General features: G+C 55.3%; 1 non-coding gene across 1 annotated transcript; it reads left to right on the forward strand.

The window, feature by feature from the left end:
* Positions 1–5,795: 5,795 nt before the first annotated feature.
* On the forward strand, positions 5,796–5,949 carry LOC138668343 (5.8S ribosomal RNA). The gene has a single exon (XR_011319169.1). It is a non-coding gene; the product is annotated as a 5.8S ribosomal RNA (ribosomal RNA).
* The last annotated feature ends 8,955 nt before the right edge of the window (positions 5,950–14,904 follow it).

Below are 14,904 nucleotides of genomic sequence, written 5' to 3' on the forward strand. Positions count from 1 at the left end.
GACCTCACCCAGGTGAGGGCTCTCGGAAGGCGGACACCCTTCTGTCTTTGTCCCCCCAGAGCAGGCTCGGTGTTTGTCGGAAATCCCCAGCGGACGTTGGCTGGGCGCATGTCCCAAGTGAGAGAGGCGAATCTGGGTGACCCGAGCTTGGCAGGACCCTTCCCACGGGGGTCCTGCTTCTCTGGAGGTTATCACTGTCATAAGGGCACATCTTGAGTCCTCACCCAGGTGAGGGCTCTCGGAAGGCGGACGCCCTTCTGTCTTAGGCTCCCAGAGCAGGCTCGGTGTTTGTCAGAAGTCTTCTGCAGACGTTGGCTTGGCACGTGTCCCAAGTGTGAGAGGCGAATCTGGGTGACCCGATCTTGGCAGGACCCTTCCCACAGGGGTCCTGGTTCTCTGGAGGTTATCACTGTGATAAGGGCACATCTTGAGTCCTCACCCAGGTGAGGGCTCTCGGAAGGCGGACGCCCTTCTGTCTTTGTACCCAAGTCTTCTGTGGACGTTGGCTGGGCGCGTGTCCCGAGTGAGAGAGGCGAATCTGTGTGACCCGAGCTTGGCAGGACCCTTCCCACGGGAGTCCTGGTTCTCTGAAGGTTATCACTGTCATAAAGGCACATCTTGAGTCCTCACCCAGGTGAGGGCTCTCGGAAGGTGGACGTCCTTCTGTCTTTGTCCCCCCAGAGCAGGCTCGGTGTTTGTCAGAAGTCTTCTGCGAACGTTGGCTGGGCTCGTGTCCCGAGTGAGAGAGGCGAATCTGGGTGACCCGAGCTTGGCAGGACCATTCCCACGGGGGTCCTGGTTCTCTGGAGGTTATCACTGTCAGAAGGGCACATCTTGAGACCTCACCCAGGTGAGGGCTTTCGGAAGGCGGACACCCTTCTGTCTTTGTCCCCCCTGAGCAGGCTCAATGTTTGTCGGAAATCCCCTGCGGACTTTGGCTGGTCGCGTGGCCCGAGTGAGAGAGACGAATCTGGGTGACCCGAGCCTGGAGGGACCCTCCCCACGGGGGGTCCTGGTTCTCTGGAGGTTATCACTGTCAGAAGGGCACATCTTGAGACCTCACCCAGGTGAGGGCTCTCGGAAGGCGGACACCCTTCTGTCCCTATCCCCTAGAGCAGGCTCGGTGTTTCTCTGTAGGATGTCCCCACCATTCTGGTTTTTGTGTCCCGAGGTGTATCCTCGCAGCTTGGCCTGAACAAACATCCACCTTCATCGGTGGGGACAGCGATGACCATGGTTGAGCTCTTTGGGCGCGGCTGGGAGGCAGACACCCCCACCCGCCCCAGCTCAGACCCTGGCTGAGTGGACTCCAAGGGGGGCTTAATAAACGGCCTGTGGAAGTCGGCGGAGGGCTTAATAGTCGGCCCTGCGGAAGTCGGAGGGGGCTTAATAGTTGGCCTGTGGAGGCTGTCTGACGGCTTAATAGTCACCCTGAGTACGCCAAAGAGACTCTCCAAGGTGGGGGCACAGTGTGAGTTCCATGGGCGGAAAGTTGAATTTTGAGCGAAAAACCATATTTTCGCACAGAAAAAAACCAATGTCAGACGTGTGTCAGACTTCCAGGCGGGGGGGAAGCCACTGGAGGTGTACCGAGGACGCTTCTAGGAGCCTGGGGAAGATTTTCGAGAAGTGTCCTTGACATTTTGAGAAAATCCTGATTTTGTGAAAAATGACACGCTTCCCCTACTTCCACCACAGGGGGGCGTCAATATGTTGTAAGGCACCCCGAGGCGGTGACCTAAGTGTGGGTGAAGTTTGCGGGTAACGCGCGGAAAGTCGAATTTTGCGTGAAAAACCATATTTTCATACTAATTTCAGACAAGTGTCAGACTTCCAGGCAGGGGGAAACCGCTGGAAGTGTACCGAGGAGGCTTCCAGGAGCCTGGGGAAGCTTTTCCGGAAGTGTCCTTGATACTTAGAAAAATTTTGAGAAATTTCCGATTTTGTGAAAAATGACCCCTTTCCCCTACTTCCACCCTAAAGGGGCGTCAATATGTTGTAAAGCACCCCAAGACATAGACCCAAGCGGGGGCAAAGTTTGGGTCTGATGGGTGGAACACGGAAAAAAAACGCAATTTTCCACTTAGAACAAACAGAGAACTTTCAGACTTCCAGGCGGGGGGAAAGCTCTGAGGCTGTACCGAGGACACTTCCATGGCCCCCGGATTGATTTTCAAGAAAGAGTCCTTGGGCGAGGTGTTTTTGGCTTCCGGGAGCTGTAGAACCTGAGGAAATTTGTTCCGCTCGCCGGTTCCAGGTGTTTCCGGCTAGTCCAGGTCCTAGCTACGCCGCCTGGCCGCCAAATTCCGCAAAATCGAAAAAAAAAAAATAGAACCGGAATGAGGGAATTTCTGGCCGCCGGATCCGCCGCACAGCTCCAGGAAGTCGGACACTTTTTGGCTTCGCTCCCTTAAAGTGGGGGGTCTGTGTTTTGCCATACAAATACCCACTTTTGCACACCAGCTGCAGGATATAGGAGAGAGGGGTACCTCTCGGGCCTACTGATTTCCGTTGTTTTCGTGGTTCCTCGAGTCGGGTAGGCGGTTTGGCGAGTACCCCCCTGTTTGCATGGAAGTCCGCCCTCGCGTCGAGACCAGGCTTCCGCAGCTCCAGGGGGACTCTTGCCGGTCGTCTGTCCCAAGTCAGAGATGCGTTTCCCGGGTCTCCTGAGCCCGAACAGACCATCCCCACGCGGGTTCTGGTTCTCCGAGGGTGATGGATGTAGGAAGGGAGGCAAATCTGGAGTCTTCGTCCCGAGGAGGGCTCCAGAAGGGCGGATTGCTCCTTCTGACTCGGTCCCCTCAGAGCAGGCTTGGCGTTTCTCTGCGTCGGATGTCTCCCGCTTCCACGCCACCGGGGAGACCTACGAGAGAATCGCACCGTGACCCGGATTCCATCTCGAGGGCACCCGTAGCGTGTCAGAGAGGTACCTCCAGGACTATCGGACACGCTTCTTCCCCGTCTCCCCGAGGGGAAGGATGGCAGCAGGTGGGGTTCACCCATGCCCCCCCGGCTCTTCCTCCGATCGATTTGGCTCAGCACTCCCGGGTGGGGAGGTGGTGCCGCTCGCTCGGCCCGGGCTTTGGAGCCCACGTCCGTCTACGGCGGGCGGTCTCCTTCCTCTTTTACCCCCCCGGGATTCAGGCACTCGTCCTTGGGCGTGCACGCCGGCAGTCGCCTTCCATTTGCGGACGGTGGCGGCCGAGCAGTGGGGGAGTTTGACCCGAACTGTGGTACGGCAGGGGTCCAACGACCCGCATGGGCGAACGGCGGGGCGCCCACTCACCTTGGCGTGGGGGCCCGCCGTCCAAATCGCTCCCCGCGTGGGGTAGCACACCGATCTTCTCCAAGGGTGGCCCTTTGACTTCCAGATGCGCTGCTCGCCCGCGGAGGCCCGCGCCGACCCCCCAGCATCCGAAGGGCAGCCTCCACGGTGGACATCGGCGAGAGCGGCGGCGGTGGGTGGCACTTCCACGCCACCGCCGAGCTCCACGGTCTCCAGTCTTTTCCCGAGCCCCTACGATAGTGGGGGGACGACAGACGCGTGGGGAGGCAGGCGATTGGGTTCTCACCGCGTGGTGTGCCTGGCCGAACGCCGTCACCTTCCCCTCGTCCGCCATCCTCCGAGGCGGCTCGGCAGGGAGCGCGACAGCGAGAGGGAGAGCGAGAGAGAGACCAAGCGGACGCCCCAGAGCAAGAAGGGAGGATGGAGAAGGGAAAGACGAATCGTACACGAGGGGGTAAAAGAGTTTGGCGAAGGGAGTACCCGGCGAACTGCCGCCCCAGGCTTCTTCTGTTCTCAACAGCGGAGGCATGGTTTTGGGGGGGAGACGCCGCTCGGTTGGCCTCCTTTGAGGTTATGGGCAAGAGCCCGGGACGATGGACTACGCTGGAGGGCGACGCTGACACGGCCAGGCCGACTACGCCCCGCGCGACCTCCACGTCGTTGGTGGGCTTTGCGCTGGAGCCGCGGTGGACCCCGAAGGCCAGCCCCCCTCTCCCACTCCTCACGCCCATCCGCCGGTGGGTCGAAGACCCCCGTGGCGGAGGCGGGTCTAAGCCAGACAGAGGCGCCGCATAGGCCCCCCACCGCCCTTGCCCCTCTCCCCAGCAGCGACTCTGTGTCGCCCCGGGAGCGGTGGGTCACAAGGCAGGGCAGCCATGGCGTCCTCCGGAGGCCAGTCACCTATGGCCCTCCCCGCGCAAGGGGTGGTTTTTAAAGCAGATGCCCTCCGTTTGGGAGGCCGGGTCTAAGCCAGACGGCGGCGCCGCATAGGCCTCCCACCGCCCTGGCCCCTCCCCCCAGCATTGACTCTGTGTGTCACCCTGGGAGCAGTGGGTCACGAGGCAGGGGGGCCGTGGCATCCTCCGGAGGCCAGTCACCTCACCCTCTCCGTGCAAGGTGGGATTTTTCCAGACACCCTCCGCATCGGCCGCCTCGCACCGTACAGCGTGCACGATCTCCTGGTGGCACTGCACTTGCCATTCAGGCTCCCTTTTTCCTCCACAAGGTTTTATGCCCCAGGATGCCCGCCTGCCGGCACGGATGACAACTAGGATTTCCCCTTCTTCCGGGCGCCCTTCCTGCTGCGGGGCTTCCTTTCTAGCTTCTCTTCCTCTCTCCCTCGATTGATTAAGTCCCTGCCCTTTGTACACACCGCCCGTCGCTACTACCGATTGGATTGGATGGTTTAGTGAGGTCCTTGGATCGGCCCCGCCGGGGTCGGCAAAGACCCATGGTGGAGAGCCGAGAAGACGATCGAACTCTATCTAGAGGAAATAAAAGTCATAACAAGGTTTCCGTAGGTGAACCTGCGGAAGGATCATTAACGGGCTGCCCTGCCGCAGGCTGCCGAGGTAAAACGAAGCCCCCTGCATGCGAAAGGCCATCCCGGGCAACATTCTCCTGTGCGCTTGCACCCCCCCTCCCCAGGGTATGCGGGTCCGGGCGGTAGGTTGAGAAGTCTCGAGCCCTCCTTCGTTCTCCTCCCCGCCGGAGGGAGGGATGGGGGAGGCCGAGCGCCCGGGGCAACAGGGCCGAGATTTGGAAAACAACCCTCCGAAGCACCCACTCTTTTGCGGCCGGCCGGAACGAGAGTGAAAAGGGGGCGCCTCCGAGCGTCCCCACAACCACAAAAGTGCGACTCTTAACGGTGGATCACTCTGTTCGTTGACTATCTAGAGGAAGCAAAAGTCGCAAAAAGGTTTCCCTAGATGAAGCTGCGGAAGGATCATTAATGGGCGAGTGAAAAATACCGATGAGGCGAGGATCAGGAAGCCGAGGCCAGCCGCCCGCCAAATCCCCGAAGGGTACCGAATGCGATGGGGGCGGCGGTGGGTCTCCTTCCGCTTCGCCAGGGCGCTCCGCAGGGTGGGGGGCGGCGAGGGCACGTGAGGACAGCGGGTGGGCGACGTCGGGAGGGTGCGGGGAGCCCCTCTTGCTCCGTCACCCAGGAAAAAGATGCCCGGCCTCGGGCCGACGATTGTTGCCCTGCCGGTGCCCGCTGAGGAAAAACAAGAAGCCCCCCGTGCATGCAAAAGGCCGTCCCAGGTACCATTCTCCCGTGCGCTCGCACACCCCTCCCCGGGGTATGCGGGTCCGGGTGGTAGGTCGAGAAGCCTCGAGCCCTCCTTCGTTCTCCTCCCCGCCGGAGGGAGGGACGGGGAGGCCGAGCGCCCGGGCAACAGGGCCGAGATTTGAAAACAACCCTCCGAAGCATCCCAGTCTTTTGCGGCCGGCTGACACGAGAGTGAAAAAGGGGGCGCCTCCGAGCGTCCCCAAAACCAGAAAGCGCGACTCTTAACGGTGGATCACTCAGCTCGTGCATCGATGAAGAATGCAGCTAGCTGCGAGAATTAGTGTGAATTGCAGGACACATTGATCATCGACACTTCGAACGCACCTTGCGGCCCCGGGTTGCTCCCGGGGCTACGCCTGTCTGAGGGTTGCCCCTCCGTCGATCGCCTCCGTGGCGCAGCTGGGATCCCCTCGCAAGGGTGACATCGAGGGAGGCCTGAGGCTCCGTGCCCCGATGTGCTCTCCTCCTTTATCCCTTACGTCCCCCCAAGGCCAGACTCACCCGCCCTGGGCCCACCTGATGGGGTTTACCGTCCGTCACTCCCACCGTTGCGTGCCGCGAGGCTGTCTGTGGAGACACAGGGCTGCCTCCGGTGACGAGAGGTTAATGCTAAGCGAAGGTGGGCGCCGAACCTCCTCCGGGTGGTGTGGATGGGCAAAACGTGGCCAGCTGCCGGCTCCCGGACTTGACTAAAAGACCTCAGATCAGACGAGGCGACCCGCTGAATTTAAGCATACTACTAAGCGGAGGAAAAGAAACTAACCAGGATTCCCTCAGTAACGGCGAGTGAAGAGGGAAGAGCCCAGCACTGAATCCCCGTCCGCCTGGCGGGCGTTGGGAAATGTAGCGTACGGGAGACCGGACCACCCCGATGTCGCTAGGAGGCCCGAGTCCATCTAATAGTGGCCACAGCCCGTGGACGGTGGTAGGCCGGTAGCGGCCCCCGGCACAGCGGGACCCGGTCTTCCCATGAGTCGGGTTGTTTGTGAATGCAGCCCAAAGCGGGTGGTAAACGCCATCTAAGGCTAAATACCGGCGCGAAACCGATAGCGGACAAGTACTGTGAGGGAAAGTTGAAAAGAACTTTGAAGAGAGAGTTCAACAGGGCGTGAAACCGCTAAGAGGTAAACGGGTGGGGTCCGTGTGGTCCGCCCGGTGGATTCAGCCAGGCGGGTTTTGCGTCGGCCGACCCGAGTCCCGCGCTACTTCCCACCCCGGCTCGCCCCGGTGGTTGCCTTCCCCTCTCCCTCTTCTGGAGGTCCGGGAGGGTGGGCGCTGTCGGTCCACGGGCGCTGGGGGCGGATGTGGCCCGGGTGGCTCCGGCCCTCGCAGGGTGCATTTCCTCTGTGGTGGTGCACTGCGTCCAGCTCCGAGCTGGCTGTGAAGGCCTTGGGGGTGGAAGGTGGCCGAGCGATTGCCCCCGCGCTCTCGGGTGCGGGGCTCTTGACCTCCCGATGTTACATCCCCCTCTCGGCAGCAGCAGTCGCCATCGCCCGGGGCTGAGGGAGACGACTGCCTCCGTGACCTCCTCCGGAACCGCTCCGCCCTCCCTGTCCCTCCATCTCCCGTCCGGCGTCACCTCCGGCAAAGGAGGCCGTCGGTCGGAGGTGGGGGTCCCACGGGGGGAAAGCGGGGTTCGGCTACGGGGGATGGGGGCCCCCTCTTCCGGCACGGCTGTCAACTGGTGCGGACTGTCCTCAGTGTGCCCCGACCGCGCCGTGTCGCTGAGGTGGGAGGGCCCACCGCCTCAGCCTTCCAGGGCTGGGGTCTGGTCGCCAGGGGTCCGCGGGTCTTGAAACACGGACCAAGGAGTCTAACGCGCGCGCGAGTCCGAGGGCTCGACGCGAAACCCTGTGGCGCAATGAAGGTGAAGGCCGGGGCGCCCAGGCCGAAGGGGGATCCCGCCGCCCGCTCCGGGGGGTTAACACGGCGGGCGCACCACCGGCCCGCCTCGCCCGCTCCGTCGGGGAGGTGGAGCACGAGCGTGCGCTATAGGACCCGAAAGATGGTGAACTATGCCCGGGCAGGACGAAGCCAGAGGAAACTCTGGTGGAGGTCCGCAGCGGTCCTGACGTGCAAATCGGTCGTCTGACCTGGGTATAGGGGCGAAAGACTAATCGAACCATCTAGTAGCTGGTTCCCTCCGAAGTTTCCCTCAGTCATCCCTCGAGACAAGCTTTTGTCCTTTGCCTCCGATGTGTATCCCCCCCTCTACCGCTGCAGGGGGGAAGCGGGAACCCCTTTGGGGCACGGAGACCACGGGCGGACGTACAGGGGCCTGATCAACCCCTGGACCGTACGGGCTGCTGGCTGCTATGCAAGCCGCAGGTGAGAAGCGAGAACCCCTTTGGGGCACGGAGACCACAACCGGACGTACGGGGGTCTGATCAACCCCTGGACCGTATGGTCTGCTGGCTGCCGTGCCTGGTGCAGGCGAGAAGCGGGAACCCCTTCGGGGCACGGAGACCACGGGCGGACGTACAGGGGCCTGATCAACCCCTGGACCGTATGGTCTGCTGGCTGCCGTGCCTGGTGCAGGCGAGAAGCGGAACCCCTTCGGGGCACGGAGACTACGACTGGACATACCGGGGCCTGATCAACCCCTGGACCATACAGGCTGCTGGCCTCCGTGCCTTCCTCAAATTGCTTGGCCGAAATAAAAGTCAATTTTTTGTGACAACAGTGATGACCGTGATGGAGCACTGGAGGTGTACCCCAAGACAGTGACCTAAGTGTGGGTGAAGTCTGTGGTTCATGGGCGGAAAGTTGAATTTTGGGTGAAAAACCATACTTTCACACTTTGAAAATTTCAGACAAGTGTCAGACTTCCAGGCGGGGAAACCGCTGGAGGTGTACCGAGGACACTTCCAGAAGCCTGGGGAAGCTTTTCTGGAAGAGTCCTTGACACTTAGAAAATTTTGGGCAATTTTCTGAAAAAAAAAAAAAATCACATTTCCCCTTTCCCCCACCCAAGAGGGGCTTCAATATGTTGCGGAGTACCCCGAAAGGGTCCTCAAAGTGGGAGAGAAGTGAGGCAAGTCAAAGAGGCAAAGATGAACGTACATTTGAATAATTTTATTAATGGCAGATCAAAATTGACAGATTCACATGGGCTTTTTTCTCCTGATTGGGATGAGCCGAATATTCTCGAGTCTATACCCCTCAGTAGGCTCAGATGACTCTGTATCACTTTCCGTGAGGTCTACCACCTCGTTATCCAATTCACTGGTTGATGCCATTACTGGTGACAGAATCTCGGCGTCATCATGATTTCCTGCGTTGAACACCAGCTCTTGGGCACGGCACATATCTGTCAGGGTCTTCTCCCGGTAAACTCGCTCAGCCACATCGTTTGTATGTGCCAAGTAGCGTGCAAACAAGCGCTTTTCGCAATCCATGTATTGTGACAAAGTCCACGTCTCGCATACCCGCCATACAAGGTGGCTAATGATGTTTGGGAGGTTGTAGCTACGGAGGAAAGCACATTGTTAGTACCGGTTGCTACTTATGGCTGTGGGTCACTTGACTTGTGGCCACCTTACCTTGAATGGTATCGTCTGAGGCTCACGGATGGATTTTTTATGACCTTCCCGGTACACGTCATGAAAAAGTTTGTGATAATCTTTCGGCCAGCGGTAAAGACCGGTCTGACATATTCCGCATATGCTTTAAACCACTGAAAAAGAAAAAAAAATATGTTATTCTCCAGCCAGGGGGCACCACTCCAAAAGGTTTTACATGGGGACAAGAGAGTGTTTTGCTCCCTATCATGAGTGGGGTTGCCTGGGTTCCCTGGCTTTGAGAAAAGCTTACCGAATCCTCTTCCTCTGAAAGTACAAAAGTTGCTACCTGAGAGGTGGAGCACTTGTGAGTCTTCACACCCACAATTGTCTTGCGTCTTCCTTGGTATGCGTCATGGATCCTCTCATTCCTCTCTGAAACCTACGATGTGAAAAAAGGTGGAAAAATATTGATCCGGTTCAGCAAATACCACTGACTCACAGGGCCCGACGACTTACCGTCATGTTACGAACAACACCTGGTCTTTGGAGATGTTTTAGAATCAGAAGGGCCTCGAGGTACAGTACGACTTCCCGGTGATCTACTTCCGATCCGCCATCTGTCACAGCCTCGACGCTAGCTAGAAATGTTGGCCTTGCCTCCTCCAGTATGATCTGGCAGTCCTTGGGTGACTTTGATGGCTTCATCAATAGATCATACCTGCGGGGAAAAATAAAGGCAATTAACCAACATCCAATGTTTGGTAACAATCCGCTGAATATTGGCTATTTTGAACGGTGTACCTTTTACTTACAGACTCTCGGCAGGCTCCCTTGTACAATGATTTTTGAAGGTCTGTCGTAAAATTCATGAACACTTCACATGCCTTATAAAGTTGAGGATTCTCTAGTCTCAGTTTGGTGGCCCTCATCTGATAGATGGTAAATCTCCGTATATGCTTCAACATTTTGAGGGAGGTCTGGCTCGATAGACAGAGTTTTCCAAGTTGTTCAAAAAAATTATTAACCTTGTTTGGTTTTACGAGGTACTCCAGAGTTACAGATCTTGGGTTCACAAAAAATAGAAACCATGCTACGTTTGATACCTCCTGTTGACAGTTTGGGACCCATGGGTAACTGTTAGGTACGAGTGGAACCCCTTTAACATGGGGTGATTCAATGAGTGACGCTTGTACAATCCGGCGGCCTTGGTAGCTGTGTGGTTTTTGTCTTTCCATTCCCTTTTCTGAATACTTAAATCGCTGCCATCCACGACCTCCTCATCGCCTATGCGGTCAGAAACGCTCCCTGTGTGGTCAGGCTCAGGGCACGGGTCTCCCTCCCGACTGTCTACCGGCCCTAAAAGGAAAGGCACGTCCATCTCATCCGAATCTAGCTCTGCCAGGGGCGGGGGGCACGGGTCTCCCTCCAGACTGTCTACCGGCCGTAAAAGGAAAGGCACATCCATCACATCTGAATCTAGCTTTGCCAGGGGCATGGAGCCTGGGCGGAGCTCCGGATTGTCAGTTGGTACCTGAGCGGGCCCTTCAGAGGTCACTCGTGTGTTTTGTGACTCAAACCTAGGCTTGTTTGCTTTTAAAAAGGCACGACCTTCTAAGAAGGCGACAGTCTCCTCCAAGGATTGGAGGGGCTTGAGCTCACTGAATTGGATTGTTGTCCCCTTGTTAGCGATACAGCGAAGTTGATACTTGGCCGAGGCTATGGCGGTTTTTATCTCCGAATCACCGTGTGACCTCAGGCATACCCTTCTCAGATGTGTGGATATATATTTGGTTACCCTGTGGCACACGGGGCATGTAAGCGGTGTCTGTGGGTGCCTGCGGGGAGACACAAGCAATAAAACCGGTCACCTTGCCAGCAAGCGTACAACTCCGCTACAAGGTACATTCATGTGTCTCTATGCGGCCGACAAATGTCTTCTACTCACCGCTCCATTGCGAAGGGTTTCCCACAGTCAAACGGAGCGTCTCTTAATAGTTGATTAAAGCGCTGTGTTTCTCTGTGTCTTGAACTGTGGCAAAATGATTTTCCTACGCGTGAGTCAGCCACACAGGTGAAAGGTGCCTGCCGAGGTGATTGAAATTAACCGGATGTGTTTTGTTATACTCTGATATATACAGTACGTCACCACGGGGGTTGAGTCAGCCTCGGGGGTGGCACCTCCAAGGCTGCTAAACATCTGGAGGGTTGATGATATATCCCTAAAGGGATCATAACCCTAACCCTAACCCTAGGGATCCTAACCCTAACCCTAAGGGTTAGGGTTAGGATTAGGATCCCTAGGGTTAGGGTCAGGGGTAGGGTTAGGGGTAGGGTTAGGGTTAGGGTTAGGATCCCTAGGGTTAGGGTTAGGGTTAAGGGTAGGGTTAGGGTTAGGATCCCTTAGGGTTAGGGGTAGGGGTAGGGGTAGGGTTAGGGTTCGGGTTAGGGGTAGGGTTAAGGTTAGGATCCCTTAAGGTTAGGGTTAGGTTTAGAGTTAGGGTTAGGGGTAGGATTAGGGTTAGGGTTAGGATCCCTAGGGTTACTAGGGATCCAAACCCTAACCCTAACCCTAACCCTAGCTATTTCTGTTTATAGTGGGTTTTCTTGTTGATTTTGATGATTGGCAGCTGTCACACACTTCTCATCATGCGTTTAAAAAACGTAAACGCATGAAAAAACGCATGTAAACGCGTCAAAACGCCGCATTTGTATTAAAACATGCAAAAACGCATGCGTCAAAAAAACGCAGCATTTAAACGCGTTTACATGCGATTTTTCACCAAATGCGTTTGCGTTTAAACGCTGCGTTTTTCAACGCAAATGTGAAACCAGCCTACGTTATCCTATGTAAACGGCCCTGCAAGGCCCAAAAAACCTCCATGTTATCCTATGTAGTGTTTTTCCACAATTTGGCTGGATACTGGTGGAAAGCCACTAATAGGAATTATTTGAAAAAATGTGCAGCAAGCTGCACTATTTGCAAAAAAGGACAATGGATAGAACAGTATGAGGCAGTGAACCACACTGAGCTGAATACAACCGGCTATGGCTGCACACAGACTACAGAGTGGGCTGCACTCACACACACACACAGAGACCTTGCAGATCGCTGTGAAAACAGCGCTGCAAGGAAAAAGCAAGGTGAACACACAGCTAAATTAGCCTGGGAAAAGCGCAATGAAGCAAATCGCTATCTCAACTGGCCCTCAGTCACAACACAGCGTCCTATGCCTAACTGAATTCACAGCAAAGTGAGCGCAAAATGGCGGCAGCATGACAACATTTCAGCAGCAAATAACAGCCTTGCCAGTAGTTACATGCCCACCATGCTGAACAGGATGTGCCCACACTTTTAATCATTCCTCATTGGCTGAATTCGTGCAGTTTGAATTCTGGGGCCTGGGCACTTCTGATTCCGGTATCCGATATGCGGTAAATATCGGAACTCGGTATCGGAATTCCGATACCGCAAATATTGGCCGGTACTTGCGGTATCGGAATGTTCAACACTACTGATGATGATTACTGGTTGGCCTGCCTCCTGGATCCACGCTATAAAGGGAAATTGCAAAATATCATGCCACATGAGAACCTTGAGCAAATATTGGCTACCAAACAAGCAACTCTTGTAGACCATTTGGTTTAGGCATTCCCAGCACACAGCGGCGGTGATGGTTCTCACACGAGCTGTAGGGGGCAACATGTCAGAGGTGTTAGAGGTGCACAAATCAAAAGTGGCGTTGGACAGAGGGGTTTTCTGACCAGGTTGTGTAGTGATTTTGCAATGACTGCAGACACAACAGGTACTGCAGCATCAATTCAAAGTGACAGGAGACAACATTTGTCCAGTATGGTTACTAACTATTTTTCATCCCTTATCAATTTTCTCCCTCACACGTCATTCCCATTTGATTACTGGGCATCCAAAATAGACACCAGGCCAGAATTGGCAGAATATGCATTACAGGAGCTCGCTTGCCCAGCAGCTAGTGTGCTATCAGAAAGAGTACTCAGTGCTGCTGGTTCAATATTGACCGAAAAAAGGACTCGTCTGGCTACCCAAAATGTTGATGATCTAACCTTCATTAAAAAGGACCAATCATCGATTTCAAATTATTTTGCCCCACCTTCTCCTGCTGACACCTAGCTTTCCTGAAAAGAGCTTTTGGACTCGTCTTACTGACTGCTTCAATTTCTCCATTTGCAGCTGCTGAATGTCCACCATAGGTCATTTTTACACCTCTCTAAATAGGCTGACTCCCCCCCACGGGGCCGTGGTTACCGCTTGGCGCAAGCACCTGTGCGAGTGCCGTTTGGCTGGACAGGTGGGTGTGCCCACTTTTGGGTGATGGCACTGGCACAGGGTCCCTCATAGTACAATGAAGTGTCTCTGGTGGTGGTGGTGCACACCCAACGTCAGTCACACCGTCGTAACATGAGGGGCCCTTGGCCAGTACCGCCGCCCATGAGAGAGTGTCCCCCCCATCTCAAACAGTGCTCTACCACTTGCAAAATTACCTCTCACAGCTGCACCACTGTTTAGTCTGTACGGTTAAATCCTTCAATGGCACTGCCAATACAAATTTGTTGACATAATTGATGCTTGTAAAAATATTCAGGGGCCCTGTCCTACATTTACACCAGTTAATACTTTGCGCCAACTACCACTGTCTGCAAGTCAGCAGAGGAGCCCACCCCTGTACCTAGGTATGCCACCTGTTTATGTGTGAATTTTTTTTTTGACAGACATTAAACTCACTTTATTATTTTTGCCTACTAACTGTGTCAGACACTCCTTCCCATTGTCCTCCGCTGACCACACCAATGCTGCCTGTGTACTCCTGTAACCTATTTAAAACTGCATAGAGCCTACTTTTTTATTTTAGGCCTAGTAAGTCTGCGCCACTCCTTCCAATTACCCTCCGCTGACCACACCAATGCTGCCTGTGTACCCCTGTAACCTATTTAAACCTGCATAGAACCTACTTTTTTATTTTAGGCCTAGTAAGTCTGTCTGCGGTCCCTCCTTGCAATCGTCCTCCGCTGACCACAACAATGCTGCCTGTGTACCCCTGTAACCTTTCTTAAACTGCATTGAGCCAACTTTTTTGTTTTGACTACTACCTGAGTCTGTCTGCACCACTCAATACAGCTGTCCTCCTCTGAAAAAACAACAGACCTTTAGTCACCACATTTTCCCAGTACGCCCCTTTACTCGGTCTTTCTTTCCCTGGCCGCCACCCACGGTTGGTTTGGTCATGAGACATAGTAACATAGTAACATAGTTAGTAAGGCCGAAAAAAGACATTTGTCCATCCAGTTCAGCCTATATTCACTTAGAGTTGAGTCTGCTGCAGTTCCTTTATTAAGCACTTTATAGCACAACTGCATTTTAGAAATTATTGGTGTTGGTGGAGGGTTTTCCTTGTTAAGTTCCCTATAGGGTCTCACGGGAGAGCCGTCAGTAAGCGGGGGAGCCATGTCGAACTTAAGGTACCGTCATATTTAGCGACGCTGCAGCGATCTAGACAACGATCCCGATCGCTGCAGCGTCGCTGTTTGGTCGCTGGAGAGCTGTTACACAGACAGCTCTCCAGCGACCAACGATGCCGGTTCCCGGGTAACCAGGGTAAACATCGAGTTACTAAGCGCAGGGCCGCGCTTAGTAACCCGATGTTTACCCTGGTTACCAGCGTAAATGTAAAAAAAACAAACACTACATACTTACATTCCGCTGTCTGTCCCCCGGCGCTGTGCTTTCCTGCACTGTCAGTGCCAGCTAGCCATAAAGCACAGCGGTGACGTCACCGATTTGCATTACT

The sequence above is a fragment of the Ranitomeya imitator genome, chromosome 2, assembly GCF_032444005.1.
Source record: "Ranitomeya imitator isolate aRanImi1 chromosome 2, aRanImi1.pri, whole genome shotgun sequence".
Classification (NCBI taxonomy): Eukaryota; Metazoa; Chordata; class Amphibia; order Anura; family Dendrobatidae; genus Ranitomeya; species Ranitomeya imitator.